Source organism: Lipophrys pholis, assembly GCF_963383615.2.
Source record: "Lipophrys pholis genome assembly, chromosome: 12".
In the NCBI taxonomy this organism is placed as follows: domain Eukaryota; kingdom Metazoa; phylum Chordata; class Actinopteri; order Blenniiformes; family Blenniidae; genus Lipophrys; species Lipophrys pholis.
Window position 1 is genome coordinate 3832774 of NC_137641.1, and position 6040 is coordinate 3838813.

General features: G+C 39.0%; 1 gene segment (V, D, J or C); it reads left to right on the plus strand.

Moving 5' to 3' along the window:
- Positions 1-889: 889 nt before the first annotated feature.
- On the plus strand, positions 890-2558 carry LOC308118215 (Ig kappa-b4 chain C region-like). The segment is given in 2 exons: positions 890-996; positions 2049-2558.
- The last annotated feature ends 3482 nt before the right edge of the window (positions 2559-6040 follow it).

Consider the following 6040-nt stretch of genomic DNA (forward strand, 5'->3'; position numbering starts at 1 on the left):
AACTCCACTGATGGTCAGAGTGAAGTCAGAGTTTGATCCACTGCCTGTAAAACGATCTGGAGTACCTGAATCTCTGGAGCTGGCCCAGTAAATGAGCCTTTTAGGAGGTTGTCCATCTCTCTGTTGGTACCAGGCTAAATGGTGATCACCATCACTATAAACATAAACATTCTGACTGGTCCTACATGTGATGGTGACGGAGGCTCCCAGAGCAGAGCTGACTGCTGCAGGCTGAGTCACTGTGACCTGGCCTCTGGACTCTGAGGAAACACAGACAGAAACATCAAGCAGCCTCATGGTTTTGTGGGCTTCATTTCAGAGGGACGGATGTTGACAGAGGAGAGGAGTTTGATTCTCTGGACTTTACCTGTGAAGCAGCAGCAGAGGAGAGTCCAGATGAGGACGCAGATCACACTCATGTTTCTGATGAGGAGGATTTCTCTGTCTTCTGTTGTCATGAAGGACGGCTGTCAGTCATCCAGTCTTCAACTGTCAGGACTATAAACTCTCCCAGAGCACTGGAGCATGGTGCTGCTGATGCAAAGTGGCTCTATGGAAATGTTCTGACTGACTCCAACAGGGACCTGGATCACTTTCATCTCTCAGTTTCACTCTGGATTCAAACTTTAATGACAATATTAAGGAATTGAACTGAATAATTAAAGATACGTCTGTAGTTTTTACTTTTTAAAAATTTCCTATTTTTGCTGCCAAATCTATTTAGGAATAAATTCCAAAAGATATTATTGAATAAATTGAAAATAATCTTTAAAACAATCTCTTTAAATATATGTATTTCAAGTAGACATTGCAGATGAAAGAACTGTTCTCTTGTGTTCCGTTAGGATCAGGTGGTAAAAGTTGTTTTGGTGAGTTTGTTGGTTTCAGAATCAGAGAGTGGCGTCTCTCTACAGTCAGAGGTTTTTGTACAGCGGCTCAATGAGTTTGTATCACTGTGGTACACGTTCGGTGGAGGAACCAGACTGGATGTTGGAAGTAAGTTTATTCTCCTTTTAATACTTTCAACTAAATAATTCAAATTCCTACATTAAACCTTGTTTTGAATGATTTGAGATTAGAAAGATGTTTTTTTTTCTTAATAATTATTGTAGTGATCAAGTTTTAATCTCCATTGATTTCATGTAGTTTAGCTCAGCTCTGTTTCACTTTAATTTGATCACAGAGAAAAGTTATTAGTTTTAAATTTACACCGGATTAAAATCTCATTAGGATTAAATGACAAAACCAAAGATATTGTCAGTCTTTAAATGTGCTCAGTTAGAGCCTGATGGCTGTGGAACACACTGTTTTAACTCTACCAGTCTCATGTTGAAGCTGTTTTTACACTGACCTGTGTATTTAGGGACATTTCTGGTGCACTGGTCTGTCTTTGGGCTGAGTTTTAGTTGACATGTCCACTGTTTGAAATGTGTTTGTGTTGGAATGTGTGCAGGTTTTATTCTTCTTGTTTTATTGAGTGTCTCTTCATCACAGCTGGATTTATTCTTGGTTCTATAGAATGTTTCCCAATTCTGTTTCTCTTCTTACTTTAAAATGCATCATTAATATTGTTATTTTACAGTAAAATAGAAATACTGATGATAAATGTAGAATAATCAAATCCTCCAAAGAAGTTATCTTTATTTACTGTTTTTTTCACATTTTGCTCCTAATAATTGAAAATATTAATTTAGATTTGAAGTTCATGTTAAAGTTTCCAGTCATAAGTTGTAAAGAGTAAACTTTCTGATAACGTTGATGCAAATGAAGAGTAAACGTTGAGACATCAGCTTGTGTTCCTTCCTGTGTAGTTTGAGGTATTTCAGGTCAAAGTGTTGGATGATTCTCTCGGTGCTGATGTGCATGAGAGGCTTCTTAAAGGGAAGTGAAACAATGTGTGAGTGAGTGACTGCTGGAGCAGAAAAAGCCTCTGACAGCAACTTCTTCCAGGACCAAATCAGCTGTCTCCCACTAAAGCTGTCCAGGTGTGTGCTGGTTGATTGACAGCTGGGTGCTCCCTGTCCTCTAATTTGATTGGTGTCTCCTAGGTGATACCCGCCCCACCCTGACGGTGCTGCCCCCCTCCAGAGAGGAGCTGCAGCAGGGGAAGGCCACGCTCATGTGCCTGGCCAACGAGGGCTTCCCCTCAGACTGGAGTCTGAGCTGGAAGGTGGAGGACAGCAGCAGCAGCAGCAGCAGCAGCAGCTGGGAGGAGAGCAGGAGCCCCGGGGTGCTGCAGAAGGACGGCCTCTACAGCTGGAGCAGCACCCTGAGGCTCCCTGCAGACCAGTGGAGGAAGGTGGGCTCTGTGACCTGTGAGGCCACCCGGGGCTCCCAGACTCCCCTCAGAGAGACACTGAGGAGAGACCAGTGTTCCCAGTCCTGACCGGACTCACTGGGACTCTCACACTGCTTTTACTCTCACACTGATCTCACCTCTGTCATTCACCCTCTTTCACTTTCTTCTATCATCAAAGCAAACTGACTTCATCAATATTCATCTTCTTTCATCATCATTTTCTTCAAGCTTTGACAAAATAAAGACAGTTTTCACCTCAATCTTTGGTCTTTCGTGACTTTTTTACAACAATAAAATAATCATGGCAAAGCGGTTTAGAAGATGGATGAATGGAAAAATAGTATATGAGAGTGTTTATATCCTCACATCCTTATTTATATCGTTCAATAAAAGCTGGAAGTTGAAATGTATTTGCATGTCCTATAAATGGTAGGATTAGATTGTAACAGTGGCAGCCTTGCATTTCAGACCTTGGCCTTCACTAGTGCTGGTCTGAGTCAATCCACCCCTCAATCACTTTTTTATGGCTACAAAAACCAGGTCATCATGCAGAGATGCAGTATAAAAAGCCTTTGCATCACAGATAGATACTCGTGTTGCCAGAATAAATACCTTTATGATGAAAAGAATCAAAGTTCAAGTCTCCTTCTGTTTCAGCTTCATAAAAAAAGCCACTGTTATTCCCAGAATTCCAGGGGGCCGTGGACGGTGACAAACGTTTGTTTTTCATGGTTTGAAAATAATATAATGGCGAATAACATAATCCTGAATCCTGCCATGGAACTTGTAGTGAGCACAAGTAAATTGTACCGGACCTCTGTGTGCTTGGAGCCCTGCGGTGCGTTCAATGACCTCTAGGAAAAGTCCCACTTTAAAAATGTTTTGACAATAAATCTGCAACCAAATCTCTTTATCTTCTCCTTTAGCCATTGTAGGTTGACAAAACCACTATTAAACAAACACAACTATAATATTGTTAATGCAGCTCGCTCCAGATGCAGTCAGCTGGCGCTGGAGAGTGAACTCTCTGACGAACCAATCAGAAGGCTTGAATACGCTGACGTCACCCGAGGCCTGGTGGCGGGTCCTGAGTCACCAATATCTATTAGTGTCATAAACCTGCTGTTTATTAAAGGTTTAGACATTTTGAATCATAACTGAAGTAATAAACATATAAGAAACAGTTTTTATGAGAAAAGGAGAATAAGTCCCAGAGGAAAATCTTTTTGGATTTTTATCTTAACAGACATTGATTGGCAGAGAGCTTGGTTATTGCCATACAAATTTTGTATTGTCAATAAAATTAAGTAAGTACATATTAATATTTTGCACAACATATATTTAACAAATGTAAACTTATACAAATTTTTAGAAAGTGAAAATGAATCATTAAGTCAATAATTGTTTTACTGTTCCTATTCAACTATCTTATGGACTAAAATTGAGAATTTTATAGTGTGTAAAACTAAAATCATGCTCAAATTGATTGTAAACATGTAATTGCATATTTTATTTACAAAAATAAAGACATAGAATTTATAGTTTATTTAATAATTCTAGTTGGAAAATTTCACATTCGCAAATGCAGATTAGCAAAGGTAAACCCAGATTATGTTCAGTTTTATATTGAATTTAAAGAAACACATTAAAACACTAAGTAACATAAACACCAAAATAAAGCATTAAAACTATTGAGTTAATTAAAGAATTATTCCAAAAAGAGTAATGAGACCCTCTGCTTCCCTCGTCCCTTTTGTGTTTTCTTTTTTTTTAATTATACTTTTCTTTTAAAATAAATAATGTCATCCTTATTTGTATTTGTTATAGTTATCTTTATAAGTTCATACCATGGAGCTTAAGATTATACTAATGTATTATTTGTGAGCATCGTCTGTTAAAATTGTTTGTTTTTGTTGTTTGATGTTTGTTTGCTCTGTTTGGATGTTCCCCCATTTGGGCAATAAAGTAAAAAATGAAATAAAATAAAATAAAATGAATCAATTAAAAAACAAAAAGAGCATCAATATCAAAACCTGATTGGTTGAAGCAGCAGCGTGACCGACACTTATTTCACGTTGCAGTTGCAGAGGGGCCAGAATGAAAGTTTTTTAGACGTCTTTCTTGGACGTTGTCTGGATGTCTTTTCTGGACATCATATAGACGTCAATATTTGACATCCAGAAGACGTCCTCAGACGAGCCAGAATGAACGTTTTTTAGACGTCTTTCTTGGACGTTGTTTTCACGTCTTGTCTGGACGTCTTATGGACGTCAATGAAAATACGTTTCAAAAGAGAAAGGACAGGTCATCAGTCTTCCACAGGACACACACAGACACTTCATTTAGCATTAACATTACATGCAGTTTTTAGGAATGTGGGAGGAAACCAGAGAACCCTGAGGAAACACAAGGAAATTCCACAAACACCTCCAGCTGGATTTGAACCCACAACCTTCTGTCAAGCGAGAGCGCTAAACAGTGCAGCAATGAGAGCATTAACAATGACAATGACATTTGATAATGCTGATAAAACAATGACTCATGTACATAGTTGTATTCACCAGATGAAAAGTTATCAAAGTGGTGAGTTTCTCCTTGGAGACTTAAAAAGTCTGAATTTTGACTTTATTCTGAAAATATTATATTAAAGTAAAATAAATAAAATCAGGATTTTGACTTTAAAGACGTCATTTACAAAACGTTAATGCATCTTTAATGTGTCCAGAATCATCGTCCGTACATGGAAAATCAAAGAATTGAGAATAATTTTATCACATCTAAAACTAAATGAGTGGAAACGCTGGCGTTAACAGCCATACGGTTCAGCAGAAATCAAGGTCAGATGTTATTAAGTTTGTGGCTGAAGCAGCAGGAAGATTTGTGGGAGTAAAGAATGACTCCCCACAGACACTTCATGCTTCTAAGAGGGTGAGTCAGGAGGGGTCAGTCCAGAAGTCCAGCAGCCGGTCTGACACAGGGGATGAGGAAGGTGAAGACATGGATGATGGTGACTTCATTGATGGTATCCAGGACGTTTCCTTTTTTCATAATGGTCTGAGGAAAGGAGAGGTGGAGGTCTGCACAGCAGAGAAAAGACAGAACATGTGAGAGAAGAGACAGGAGAAGAAGCTCAGAGCAGAGGTGGTGAGGCTCTGAGGTCAAGCGTCCAGAGGGATGGACAGTCCACAGAGAGGTTGAAGAAGTGAGGCAGTGTCAGGGCTGATGTGTGACAGAAGGACAACAGGAAGAGAGGAAGTGAAGCTTTACAAGGACGTCTACAAAATGTGCTTTGGAGTCGGTGCTGCTGCACATCCAAGTCAAAGAATCAACAGAGATTCAACAGTTTAAAATGAACTTACTACCAAAGGTCAAAGAATCTGCTGAGAGCTCAGCACTTACAAGAATCTAAAGATTGTTTTCCATCAATCAGTTGATCAATAGATGAGATATTAATCCATCAGTGTGACGATCAACTTGTTTGGCCTTTTGTCAAGAAAAGTGCCAAATTAATTAGAAAGAAAATGAGAGGGACACTGTCATGTGTTTAGGTTAAAGACATTATATGGTCCTGAAGTTTCTAAGGTTGTTAAAAAGTGTGCTATAGTTAAATAGTTAATGTAGTGACACATCTTCATCCTCTCCGTAGAGGATCGTTTTTTGTTGTAGCAGAGTGAGTGTTCCTCTCGCTCTACGATCTTTGCTGTTTTGTCTCTCGGTGAAGGTAAGCTAGCAGTACTACAG